Raw genomic sequence first — 14,629 nt, 5'->3', positions numbered from 1 at the left:
GAGGGAACCTGCACAGATACAGGGAGAATGCACAGACTCCACACAATCACGCAAGGCTAGAATTGAACTCTGGTCCCTGGTGCTGTGAGGTAGCAGTGCTGACTACTGAGCCACCCCTATGAGCTGTTGAGGTGAAAAAGATGGTCGAGGAGATGGTGTGGACTGAGATTCAAATCAGCTCTGAGAAAGGGAACACCCTGGGACAAGATGCAGATTCAGCTCATTGAGGATGGGGAAGTACTTGGTGGTTCACAGACTGAAGGACGAAATGGAGATATCTCAATGAGACAGGGAGCCAATGAATTAATACATCACACACATACAAGCCTGTATTGCTTCCCGGCCTCTTTAGAGGAAACATTGTGGGAATGTGCTTGTTAAGAACAGCGCGGAGGTTGCCCTCTGACTTTTCCTGAGCTGTGGCACGTGTCCTCCCTCATTCATATTCATGAGGCACTCAGTCACACCCACTGTGCGCTGCTGATGTGATTTGCTGCTGCAGATTAAACCCCCTTTCCTCCAGTCTTTCTACAAGGCAAGCTTGCTCTTTCTTTATCTATGCATGTGTGTGTGTGTGTGTGTGTGTGTGTGAGTGTGTGTCTGTGTGCGTGTAGCAATAGGATGGTTACACAGTTGACTAACAGTATTTGCCAGAACGTGAAGGAGACAGAGAGGAAGAGAGATAAGCATCTCTGCCGACCTGCCTGTGCATTCTCACAGTCCCACTTGGGCACATGATGTGGAGAAAATCACTTCTCAGCTCGGAGCTGGTGTAGACCCAGGATTGGTTTTAACGGGAAGCTGTTACTGAGGGGAGACCCTGTTTTGTTGCAGCTGCGCTTTCGGAGGGATTGCGATCTGTTCTGTGAAACACACACATCTGGATAGTCAGTAACCTCAGCTAAAGGGTCCAGCCCGGCTAGACATCAGGGAGATACTGTGTGGAGCCCTGTCAGTACCACTCAGTCCTTGGTGTTGGCCGGTGCTGAGGATTTGCAGCGCTGGGGCAGGAAGGGGGAGAAGGATGAGGCTGGAACTCATTGCAACCTTCCCGAGAGAGAGACTTCTCCTGGCGGTGAATGGACCCTGCTCCTTCTAGAGTTGTGCACTGCTCCAGGATCAGGGGCTCGCTTGTGTCTGGGGGCTCGCTTGTCAGAGCCAGTGCCTCCCACTGGAGCGACTGGCTGTGAGCGGCCCCGTGTCGCTGTCCATGGTGCTGAACCCGTTCCACGTTGCCCAGCGAGAGCCAGGAATGCAACCTTTCACTCTGCTGAGGATGGGATTCTTTACAGAGAATTGGTGAACGAGAGAACCACTTCCCTCCTAGTTCTGAACGATTTTCATTTATGTCATTTTGTTTCCTTCTCCTTCGTGACCGAAGACTGTGAGTTTTTCAGCACCAGTTGAAGCGGAGAAGAGAGAGAGAGTGAGAGGGAGCGAGAAGGAGAAAGCAGTGAAGAAGGAGAGGTGTAAAGATGAATAGAAACTGGTGCAGAGCAACCCCCTGCTTTCGCTGACAGCTCCGCCGTCTGAATCTGATTAATGTTTCTTTGTAAAGGTAACATGAGCTACAAAGTCTCTTCTTTCTCTGTCAACTACCATTATTTGTTTAAGTCTAATAAATCATAAAAGAGAATTTATACCTGGAGATTGCGAGGTTAACCCTCCATTAGAGATATGCAGCTCCTTCCACAGGATTCAATCCTTTAAAGCATTTAACATGCAGTATCTAAAATAATAATGAGATATCAGAAAACATGAATAATCAAAATGAGAAGACTTTTACAGTGGGAGTCGCCTCAATACAAATTCTCGCAGGTTTCTTTATTTAAAAAAAGAGCTGCAATCAGATTTTTCCAAGACACCCCCCCCCCCCCCACCCCACGTTAAGTTGTCATTGAAAATTGAAAGATGGATTTAATATGGAAAGTGAACCAAAGAGAAGGTTACAGGTTAACCCTCTGCACACTGTATTGGATTAAAATAATACAGTATAAAGTAGTGTGGCGTTCATTGCAAATATATTGTTTGAAAATTGGAATTTATGGTCTTTTGCTTCGCATGGCTATATATAATGTGCATTCTTGTGTTTTCAACATTTTTCACACACAGAGAACAACTTTGAGGCAGAATGAGATTGCATATTTAAAGGAAGAGTTATGCTATTTTAATAATTCTTATTTGATATCAAATTACTAATTCTAGTAAACTAGACCACCTTTATTTTATTGCCACAGTAGACTTGGGGCACTTTATTGATTGTGGAATTAGGAGAGGTGGGCTCAGACAAATCAAATGTTTTTGTTTGCAGCTTTTGTACAATTCTTCATATCTGGACAATGGGTTGGTGTGTGTGTGTGTGTGTGCGAGATTTGCTGGTACACTGTCTGAAGGCCAACACCAGATCATTTGGATTCACCAGGGATGAAATGGCAGAAGAGAAAATTAGGGAAATGATGGAAGCAATTATCAGATAACGATGAAACTTGGGTTTGAAAAGGCTGCAGATTGCTGGAGGAATAGAGTTCAGTGCATTATGTGATGTGCTTTCTGCTACATATAATTGGCAGTCATAGAGCTCTAACAAAATTATAGATCAAAAGGGGAGAAAGTCAAAGTGTTGGAAAAACCAGGAGAAATATTACTTTACATCATGTAAAAATGTGTTTATTTGTAACATATATATTTACACATATATACCTGGCACATTCCATATTATGTGATTTATTTACTCTTAATGTTGTGCTCATCAAAAGGCAAATGAGTTTCATTGATGCTTGTTCTGCAGCAATGGTGTTATAAGACCTGTTATGTGTTGTCGGCAGATAACCAGCATGGTATGTACTACAGCCTAGAAATTACTATTGCAATATTACCAGTTGAACTTCTAAGTGTGACATTTTTACTTGCATTATTTTTGAGTAGCTATTGACTTATTTTAACATAAGGTTGGGTACAGTCTTAAAATACCAGAAATAAAGTCAGTAATTGTTTTGTTGGCTTTCCAAAATATCTCTACAATCAATGCAATTCTTCTGCTCTTTTCCAGACTATAAGATTATTTAAAACCATTTACTCTCATCCTCTTCTGAATCAGATAGGGTTACAAATTTTTTGGTTCTCAAGTACCTCACCATCTTTACCATGTGATTCTATGAATGTCAGAAGGACATTTCATTGAAGTGTATTCGAGGTTATGCTGCTATTGTCCATCTGTGAATACTGCCCAGCATGAGTATAAAACTCGACTTTAGACAGAAACCCTGTTGATTTCCCATAAGAACACAAAATCAAGGAGCAGGAGTAGATCATTTGGACTACCAAGCCTGCTACGCCATTCAATATGATCATAGTTGTTTTGGACTTCAAGTCCATCTTCCTAAACACTCCCTATATCCCATGATTCCGTGCAAGGCCAACATGAAAAGATTTATCCCAGCTTTAAAAAATACTCAATAATAGAACATCCACAACCCTCTGGGATAGAGAATTTCAAAGATTCACAACACTTTGATTGAAGTAATTTTTCCTCATCTCAGTCCTAAAATGATCAGCTCTATCCTGACACCCATATTATAAACTACCCAACAAGTGGAAACAGACCCTTGGTGTCTTCCCCATCGAGTCCCTTCAGGATCTTGCATTTTTCAATAAAATCACCTCTCATTTTTCTGAACCCTAGAAAATGTAGACCCAATTTACTCATCCCTCCATAATAGGACGTTACTCTCATCCCAATTTAGTGAACATTCATTCCGACCTTGAAATAAGAGCTAATATTCCATTGGCCCTCCTGATTTCCTGCTGAACCTGTGTGCTAGCTTTCTGTGTTTTGTGTAAAAGTCCTCCCCCAGGTCCTTTTGTGTTGCAGCTTTCGACAAGTTTTCTCCATTTAAATGTTATTCAGTTCTTTCGTTCTCCCTTCCAAACTGAATGACTTCACGTTTTCCCACATTAAACTCCATTTGCCAACTTTTTGCTAATTCACTTAACTAACAACGTCTTTCCACAAACTCCTTGCATCCCTTTCCCAACTTGCTTTTTCACCTATTTTAGTGTCTTCTGCAAATTCACTGACAGTACTTGCTCTTCCCCCTCCAAGTCATTGATATATATTGTAAACATTTGTGGTTCCAGTGCTGATCCCTGTAGAACCCCAATGGTCACGTATTGCCAACTGAGGGCTCTTATCGTATGACTTAACACTTTGTTAGGTACCTTGTTGAAGGCCTTCTGGAAGTCCAAGTATAACACATCTACTGGTTCCCTTCTTTCCACTCTGATTGATTCTTCCTTAAGTAAACTCTAATAAATTAGTCAAATGAGGTTTCCCTTTCATGAAGCCATGTTGATTCTGTTTGGCTAGATTATAATTTAGCATATATTCTGCTATAGTTTCTTAATAGATTCCCATACATTTGCAATAATAGATGTTAGGTTAACCAGCCTATAGCTACCTGCTTTTTGCCTCCCTCCCTTTTTGAACAGGGTAGTTTTCCAATCTGCTGTAACTTCTCCAAAATCCAATGATATTTGGAAAATTACAACCACTGCATCTACTATCTCTGTAGCTACTTCTTTTTAGGATCCAAGGATGCAAGCCATCTGGGCCAGGGGATTGTAGTATTGATGCAATGTTCACCTCTTTATCTTTTTTTTTCAATTTAGTTTTCTCCTTAATTTCCTTGATTGGTCATGGTTGATTTATCCCTCTCTTGGAACCTTGCCTCCTCAATGGGATATATTTTGCTGGGAGTCATGAGTTACTTCCTTAAATATCTGCCACTGCTGTATCACTGTCGTTCTGCTAATCTATCCAGCCAGTTTACTTTAGGTAATTCTAACCTTATTTAATTCAAATTCACTCCATTTAATTTAAACACAATTGTTTCAAACCCAAATTTCTCACTCTGGAACTGGTTATTAAATTCTTATTATTCAGAGAATCATAGAGATGTACAGCACGGAAACAGACCCTTCAGTCCAACTCATCCATGCCGACCAGATATCCCAACTCAATCTAGTCCCACCTGCCAGCACTTGGCCCATATTCCTCTAAACCCTTCCTATTCATATACCCATCCAAATGCCTCTTAAATGTTGTAATTGTACCAGTCTCCAACACTTCCTCTGGCAGCTCATTCCATACACGTACCACCCTCTGCATGAAAATGTCACCCCTTAGTGACCACTGGACGGGGTTCGGAGGAGGCTTACTAAGTTGATTCTGGAATTGCACTGAAGGGTTGGCTTATGAGGAGAGATTGAGTAGACTGGGACAATATTCATTGGAATTTAAAAGAACAGGGAAGGGAGCGATCTTATAGAAACATATAAAATGATCAAGGAATTAGATAAGATAGAAACAGGGAAGCTGTTTCTACTGGCAGGTGAAAGTAGAATTAGAGGGCATAGCCTCAAAATAAGAGGAAGCAGATTTTGGACTGAGTTGAGGAGGAACTTCTTCACCCAAAGGGTTGTGAGTCTGTGGAATTCCCCAGGTAAAAACAATGACTCAGATGCTGGAAACCAGATTCTGGATTAGTGGTGCTGGAAGAACACAGCAGGTCAGGCAGCATCCGAGGAACAGTAAAATCAACATTTCGGGCAAAAGCACTTCATCAGGAATACAAGCAGAGAGCCGGAAGGGTGGAGAGATAAGTGAGAGGAGGGTGGGGTGGGGAGAAAGTAGCATAGAGTACAATAGGTGAGTGGGGGAGGGGATGAAGGTGATAGGTCAGGGGCAGGGGGAGGGTGGAGTGGATAGGTGGAAAAGAAGATAGGCAGGTAGGACAAGTCAGGACAAGTCATGGGGACAGTGCTGAGCTGGAAATTTGGAACTGGGGTGAGGTGGTGGAAAAGGAAATGAGGAAACTGTTGAAGTCCACATTGATGCCCTGGGGTTGAAGTGTTCCGAGGCGGAAGATGAGGCGTTCTTCCTCCAGGCATCTGGTGGTGAAGGAGGCCCAGGACCTCCATGTCCTCGGCAGTGTGGGAGGGAGAGTTGAAATGTTGGGCCACAGGGCGGTGCGGTTGATTGGTGCGGGCCCAGTGAAGTAGTTGAGGCTTCCTCACTGAATGTTTTTAAGGCAAAGATTGATAGATTTTTGAACAGTAAGGGAATTAAGGGTTATGGTGAGCGGGTGGGTAAGTGGGATGAGTCCATGAAAAGATCAGCCATGATCTTATTGAATGGTGGAGCAGGCTTAAGGGATCTGATGGTCTACACCTGCTCCTAGTTCTGATGTTCTTAGGTCCTTTTTAAATCATTCCCCTCTCACCTTAAATCTATGCCCTCTAATTTTGGACTCCTTTACCTCGGGAAAAAGACCTTGTCTATTCATTTTTTTCCATGCCCCACATGATTTTATAAACCTCTATACGATCACCCTTCAGTCTCCAATGTTCCAGGGAAAATAGTCCCAGCCTATTCAACCTCTTGCTATAGCCCAAACTCTCCAATCCTGGCAACATCCTTGTAAATCTTTTCTGCACTCCTTCATGTTTAACAACATCTTCCCATGACAGGAAGACCAAAATTGAATGCAGTATTCCAAAAATGGCCTAACCAATGTCCGGTACAGACACAACATGACATCCTAACACCTGTAGTCAATGCACTGTCCGATAAAAGGCAAGCATACCAAATGCCTTCTTCACTATCCTGTCTACCTGCAACTCCACCTTAAGGGAACTATGAATCTGCACTTCAAAGTCTCTTTCTTCCCCAGGATCCTATCATTATGTGTATAAGTCCTGCCCTGATTTGCCTTTCCAAAATGCAATACCTTACATTTGTTTAAATTAAACTCCATCTGCCACTCTTCAGCTCATTGGTCCCTCTGATCAAGGTCCTATTGCACTCTACATTCACCTTCTTCACTGTTGATTACACCTCTGATTTTGGTGTCCTCAATAAACTTACTAACCATTCTTCCTATATTCACATCCAAGTTTATGAAAATGACAAAAAGCAGTGGACCCCAACATTGATCCTTGTGACATACTGCTGGTCGCAGACCTATTGAAGCTTATTATTATAGGTTACAAAAAGTTTAGGCTTCAGCACAGATCATTACAGTACTCCACTCCTTACATCCTGCCAAGTTGAAAATATCCCACTTATAACTGCTCTTGGCTTCCTTATCCCTTAACCAACATTCTATTAATTCAAATCTACTACCCCAACTCCATGAGTCATTTTCTTGCCTATTAATCTTTTGTGTGGCACCTAGTTGAATGCTTTTTGGAAATCAATGCATCTACTATCCCTATTCATTTTCTTTTATCTACCCTGCATCCTCAAAAAATTTTATTATATTTGTCAAACAGATTTCCATTTTGTATGATGTACTATGATGTTCTAATCATTCTGTGCTTTTCTGAGTGCAATGTTAAGAATTCCTTAGCAATAACTTCCAGCATTTCCCCTATGACAACTGTCAGGAGAACTGAACTGTAGTTCCCCGTTTTCTCTCTCCTTCTTTCACTGAAATATTGTTTTATATTTGCTAACTTTCAGGCTGATGGGCATCTACCCAACTGTGGGAGATTTTGGAAAATTAAAGATCGTATCTCTGCAACTCTTAGAATCCTAGGGGTGTTTTTAAACTTTAATTTTCCAATATATTTTCTTTGCTGTATTATTTACTGTAATTTCGTCACTTTCTTTGGCTCCATTCTCTATTTCTGGTGTGCAACCTTTGACTCCTACCGTCTCCCCACAGGTGATCGGAACACTATGATTAATATACAGAAGAGGAGGTAGATTAGCTCAGTTGGCTGGATAACTGGTTTGCAATGCAGAGTAATGCCAACAGCACAGTTAAACTTCTGCACTGGGTTAAATTTACGATGAAAGAAACCCCTTCACAGTCTCTCCCTTCACCTAAGATGCTGTGACCCTTGCGTCGTCTCTAATGAGCAAGCATCTTTATGGTTTGGTACGAATATGGTGACATTACCTGACACTAAAGAGTTCTAAAAAACTTCTTTAGTTTGGCTGTGATTTGAATGTGGAACTTGCTATCACAAAAGGGAAGCTAGAAAGGAGAGGAAAAATTTATTGGAAGGGTGTACTGATAGGATGGGTGGAGATTCATACAGAATATAGACACCAGTGTAGTTTGTTTGGGATGATCATCTTACTATCATTTTTAAACTTTTTTCATGGTGATATCAATCTCACTGATATTTATATCCAATCCCCAATTGCCTTTGAACTGAACAGTCTATTAAATCATTTCAGAGCTGAAAATGTGTTGCTGGAAAAGCGCAGCAGGTCAGGCAGCAACCAAGGAACAGGAGAATCGACGTTTTGGGCATAAGACCTTCTTCCTGAAGAAGGGCTTATGCCCGAAATAGCGATTCTCCTGCTCCTTGGATGCTGCCTGACCTGCTGCGCTTTTCCAGCAACACATTTTCAGCTCTGATCTCCAGCATCTGCAGTCCTCACTTTGTCTTCAAATCGTTTCAGAGGGCAGTTAGGAATCAACCACATGTAGATCAGACCATGTGAGGATGGTAGAGTTTCTTCCCAGTGAACCAGCTGGGAATTTACAACAACTGATGATACCTTCATGGTCATTATCACTGACACCACTTTGTATTCCAGATTTCTTAATAGAATGTAATGCCACTTGCTTTAGTGACAGGACCTTAAAGTGTTGTCCTGGATATTTGGTTTCCTGCTCCCGTCACATTAACTTTATGTTGCCATTTCTCTTCCAATGTTGCATCTGCTACGTAACAGGCAGAGAAGTGTCTTTAATGTCTCTATGCTTAATTCAAGGATAGTCAGTCACTTCATCTGGCATCTGTGGATGGATATAGGATAAGGACATAATCAGTCTGCTCTTGTTGTTGCTGTGATGTTGCTCTTGTTAAGTGACTGAAGGCATTTACAATCCAGGTATTTACATATGAAGAATGTCACTTGCGTAAGGTGCAGAAAAGTTTCTGGTGTTTCAGGTAATGAGCTTCAAAGAGAAGGGGGGAAAAAAATCACAGATTGTGAGAAGCTCATTACTGTTTATAAGTCAACTCCCTAACACTACTCACAGTTACTTTGTGGTGAACCCTCATGCTCACATTCTATCTAAAATGGATGAGAAACTCCATCAAAAAACTAGGAAGATCCTACACATCAACATTCAATTACATCCACCAGGATGAACAGTTAATCATCTTTGCTCCTGTGCATTTTCTGCCTTGATGTGAAACAGTGAATCACTAAGCTATAATGTAAGATTTTAATATTCAATCACCATTTCCATTAAAAGATGGTAATTCATACCCATTTCATGTCTGCAAAATGCAATGTTTTCTGCTTCAAGTCAGCTGACAGATTTGATTCAGGTGAAATGGATGCAAATTAGTCTAAAGGGAATGCAAGAAGCATCTTTGACAACAGCACCCTCTCATATATCAACAAATTATGGCATTGAACGGAAAAAATGACCTGGATTTAAAAGGAAGAAAATTGAGAAAGCCAGACTCAGAGAAAATGCTAACACGTCAAACACATATGAAAAAATGTTTCCACAGGACAAGGAGATGATGCACTATTCACACTGAAGTTTAAATATATTACCTGCTAAGTATGTCTACATAATCCATTTCTTTGTCTGGGAAATTTCATTGGATATTATCAAAAGTAAAAAACCTTTGTCAGCATTTTACATTTCAAACTGTAATTTGTAAACCCAAGTGCATTCAGAAAAGATAGCAACATGGAATTAGAAAGTGGCAATTCAGCCCATCAGAAGTCAAGACGCATACTTCCTTTTGAGGACCAATCTAAAATGAGAAGTCGTAGGTTTAGGATAAGGGACAGTGGATCTAAAACAGAAATGAGGAGAAATTACTTCCCTCAAAGAGCCATGAATCAACAGAGTTCACTACCTCAGAGTGCAGAGGATACCAGGACATTGAGTAAATTTAAAGAGGGTAACAGTCAGATTTTTAATTAGTAATGGGTTCATGGATTAAGAGGATTGAGCAGGATAATGGAGTTGAGGCTGAGATGAGATCAGCCATGATTGTGTTGAATGGTGGAATAGGCTCAAGGGGCTGAATGGCCTCCTCCTGCTGTTGGGGTGGCACAGTGGCTCAATGGTTCAGGGCAAGAATAGACAGGCAGAAGGTTGGAAGAACACAGCAAACCAGGCAGCATCAGGAGGTGAGAAGTCAATATTTCAGGTTTTCAATTCCACCCTTGGGTAACTGTCTGTGTGGAGTTGGCACATGCTCTGGATGCTCCAGTTTCCTCTCACAGTCCAAAGACGTGCAGATTAGGTTGGAATTGCCATGCTAAGTTGCCCCATGGTGTCCAGGGATGTGCAAACTAGGTGGATTAGCCAGTAGGAATGCAGGGTTGGGGTGGTGGGTCTGAGTGAGATGTTTTTCAGAGGTTTGGTGTGGGCTTGATGGGCCAAATGGCCTGCTTCCTCACTGTAGGGGTTCAAGTTCTTATATTCTATCATGCTTTTCCAGTTGGTAATGTTAAATACAATACTCTCTTCTCTTCTTTTCCTGTACTCGACAATATTTTTGTTCATGTTTTTATTATTCACTGAAATATAACTGGCATGGTTTCTACAACCCCACGGTGATCATGGATTCTGCATCCTCATGATCTTATCTGTGAAAGTATTCCTGTAATCTCAAGGGAATAAAGAATTGTTCTTAATCTCCAGTGCCACACATTATCCAAATTGAAAATATTCTTCTATTTCTTAAAAGGGCCAAAAGCCTGGAATCTCCTTCCTCAGAGCACTGTGGGCATCTCCATTTCCTAAGGATTGCAGTGTTCAGGAAGCTTGTTCACCACCACCATCATAAGGCAGTTAGGGATGGGAAATAAATATCTAGCAAAACTCATATCCCAAGAAAAATACAAGCTATTCACACATGAATGGTAACTTTTTTTTAATGGAATAACCAACATGCAAACTACAGGAGTTTTGATATTGCCAGTAAGAGGGGATACCATTGAAACATCCAGGATTCTTAAGAGGTTTGACAGGTTATACACTGAGAGGATGATTCTCCTCATGGGAGAGTCTGGGGCCAGAGGGCACAGTCTCAGAATAAATCATGTCAATTTGAGACTGGGATGAGGAGGAGGGTTTTTTTCTCTCTCAGAAGGTTGTGAGTCTTTGAAATTCCTTGCTACAGAGAGCTGTGTATATTTAAGACATAAATTCTTTATCAGTATTGGAATCAAGGGTCATGGGGATGAGCAGGGATGTGGATGCGAGGAGTTTAAGATCAGCCATGATCCTACTAAACCTGGAGCAGCTTTGAAAAGCCAAACGGCTTTCTCCTGTTCCAATTTCTTATGGTCTTATGGACATCAGGAAAGAACAGCACAAGTTAATATTTCTGTTGCAACCATCCATTACTTCACTTTCAGAATCTCACAGAATTAATGTGAAGTCTTGCCATTTCCTATTTTCATTTCCATCTTTAAGACGAGGTTTTTGGTTTGACTCTTTTGGGATGCCTTCTGTAAGACGCAGCAGGAACCGGAGACTGACTGGTCAATCAGACCAGGTTCTGATGGCTTGCAGACAATTTTTATCAGATGCAGATTGAGATGCTTTGTGTTTCCAGCGTTCTCTTACTGTGTTTCTATCCTAACACCCACTTGCTTCCCATCCCAAGTCACCCATGTATCTGTCAGGATTATAGAAGCTGAACGTTCTTCTCATCCCTCACCGAAGCCCAATTTGAGCAACACCCACCTTCTGGGTAGCAGGTAGTCAAATGCTGATCCCTCCAGCTCCTTCTGAACCAGAGATTGACAGATAAATCCACAGCAATATGGAAAACTCAGGGAGGCTATTTCTTCATAATATTTAGGCCAGGATATAAAAATTTGCATGGAGTATATTGCATTGGTGAGCTGTTGAGAATAAGGTCACTGTCAGAGATTATCTGGAACATTCCTTTCATACACCCTGCTAAGGAGGGATTTCTGGGTCAAATATCACATGTTCCATTTAATATTTTCACAAAAGGGTTAGTAACACCTTAATGCTCACATGGTTTGTGAAATTATCATTTGAAACCATTTCTGTCTTTTGATGTTTAAACAAAAGATATAATTGGCCACAATAGTACTACCTTCCATAATTTTCCAGTCTTGCTTAGTAAACATTTTTGGGATTGCATTGACCATTGCAAAGAGGCAGATTGGCCTGCAGGGTTGAGAGGGAAGGTGAGAATGAGTCATTTATATTGATATGTTTGTTCATATCCCACTCTTGCCACTGTCTTCCAGAACCTGGGAGCTGTTGAGAGACCCTTCCACCTGGACCCCACTTTATCCACTGAAAGCGACCAGTTATGTCTCTGCCTGCCTCTGGTGAGAGTTTGGTTGTTGAGCCCTATACTGTATGGAGGGATTTCCTGTTAAATCTGCTGCCCTCCTGATTGGTTCTGAAATAGGCTCCTCTGGCCCTCAGTGTTGCCCTGTAAGCATTGGCACTGCTTGCCCTCACTAATACCCACCTCACCCCACCATCTACCACTAACCCTGCCTGACTGTCCCCCCTAATCCTCTTACCCCATTGTGAGGGAGCATGGCTATCATTAACCCATTTCCTCTGGGTACAGACTCCACAATGATCATTGTTCCTGATGGCATTGCTGAGTACCTGGATCTCACATCAGTCAGTAATTCTCAGGGTGGCCAGCTGCCCTTGGCGTGAGGTGGTTTGAGATCCCATTAATCAGCAAACATAGGTCACAGCACTCGCCATCTGGCCTGTCAACGTCATCCCAACTGACTGCAGTAAAATCTGCTCCGGGTTCCTGATGTGCCAGTAACAGATATTAAGGCATTTATCAGAAATTTCACTACACTTTCAGCTCAGACCTTTGAAGTTGGTGGGTTAATGACTGCTAAAATCATAGATTTTTGAATAAGTGCAGTGAGTCTTTCCAAAATTGTAGGACTGCAGCATTTCAGACATACAGGGAAGTTAAAATCCTCAGTAAATACAGTTCAAGTTGACAACAGGAGGCAAAAAATTAAGTTTGAAAAATAAGTCATAACCACATTCAAATAGCACCTCAATGGGCTTTACATAATGACAGGCTTTTTGAAGTCATTGTAGAGGAGTACAACAATTACTTTGCACATAGAAAGATTCCACAAATATTGTGAGGTATAATGAGGGGATTTGCTTATGTTGATGGTGGTTGTGGGAAACATAATGGCTGAAGGACTGGGGAATATCTTGCTTCATCTTTAAGGTTCACCTGATCGCCTTTTGATTGCAGTCAGGCTCACATTTTCAAACCCTATAATCATAGAACATAGAACATAGAACATAGAACATAGACAGGCGTAGCACAGAACAGGCCCTTTCACCCATGATGTTGTGCCAAGGGTTAATCCTAATGTAAAATAAAATAACTTAACCTACCCACCCCTCAACTCACTGCTGTCCATGTGTATGTCCAGCAGTCACTTAAATGTCCCTATTGACTCTGCTTCCAGCACCACCACTGGCAATGCATTCACAACTCACTGCCTAAAGAACCTTCCTCTGATGTCCCCTCTATAGCTTTCTCCTAATATTTTAAAACTATGACCCCTAGTACCAGTCAATCCTGCCCTGGGGTGAAGTCTCTGGCTATTGACACTATGCGAGAGATCAACTCGGAATGTAATCAGGAGCCTACAAACATTCCCTCTGATTTGATTGGCCTGTGAAAGGTAAATATTGAGCTAAATGTGGGAGATCTCCATAATCTCCTTGACCCAGCAATCAAATGACCCTCAACTCAAGGTCTTACTTCCTGAGCTTAAAGTAAACTAAACAACCCAAATGATCCAAAACAGAAATTGCTGGAAAAACTCAGCAGGTCTGGCAGCATCTGTGGAGAGAAATCAGCGTTATCATTTCGGGTCGAGTGACCCTTCCTCAGAACTGGAACTCAAATGGATCGTGTTGCCAAGCTACTTTCTAAATAACAAAAATCCTGAAATAAATAATCCAAAGCTTTTCCTGTTTTGTACAATAAACATGAACACATTTCTAAGCTTTGACATGTAAGATGAAGTCAAATTTGTTGCTTGTACTCCCAGGCAGAACTTCCTGATTAGAGCTCTGGTGTGATGATAACAATAAGGTAGAGTCGGAAGCTATTATTAAAGAGTCGTACTGCACAAAAGCAGATCCTTCAGTCCAACTTGTCCACGCTGGCCAAGTTTCCCAAACTGAACTAATACTGTTTGCCTGCATTTGGCTCAGAGCCCTCGAAACTTTTCCTATCTGTGTATTTGTCCAAATGTCTTTTGAATGTTGAAATTGTACCTGCATCTACCACTTCCTCTGGTAGTTCATTCCACAGATGAACCACACTCTGTGTGAAAGTGTTGCCCCTCAGCTGTGGGCTCTTATGGTGCTGGGCTAGGTCCCTACATCCAATCCAGGGAACCTGGGTTCAAGCCCTACATGTTCCAGAGGTGCATCAATCCAAACAGATTCATTAGGAAAATATCTACACCGAGAGTCAATCTGAAGTCACTTGAATCCTGGAATCTCCTGTGTTGCTGGATGAGCAAAGTTACTTTCTGTTTAAACCCCAATCTTGAGTTTATCCCACAACGAAT

At 41.6% G+C, this 14,629-nt stretch overlaps 1 protein-coding gene across 6 annotated transcripts in view; it reads left to right on the top strand.

Annotated features, from left to right (window-relative positions):
* The first annotated feature begins 458 nt into the window (after nucleotides 1-458).
* The window catches only part of LOC140454652 (leucine-rich repeat and fibronectin type III domain-containing protein 1-like protein), a 261,787-nt gene continuing 247,616 nt past the window's right edge, over nucleotides 459-14,629 (top strand). For 5 of the 6 annotated variants that reach the window (XR_011952738.1, XR_011952736.1, XR_011952737.1 and 2 more), the window contains exon 1: nucleotides 635-1,558. The gene's annotated coding sequence lies outside the window, so the exon portion shown is untranslated. Of the gene's footprint in view, nucleotides 536-634; nucleotides 1,559-14,629 lie in introns of those variants that run through there. The other variant, XR_011952735.1, reaches the window with a different exon arrangement.

This window comes from Chiloscyllium punctatum, chromosome 29 (genome assembly GCF_047496795.1).
Source record: "Chiloscyllium punctatum isolate Juve2018m chromosome 29, sChiPun1.3, whole genome shotgun sequence".
In the NCBI taxonomy this organism is placed as follows: Eukaryota; Metazoa; Chordata; class Chondrichthyes; order Orectolobiformes; family Hemiscylliidae; genus Chiloscyllium; species Chiloscyllium punctatum.
This window is presented reverse-complemented; position numbering and strand designations above follow the sequence as displayed.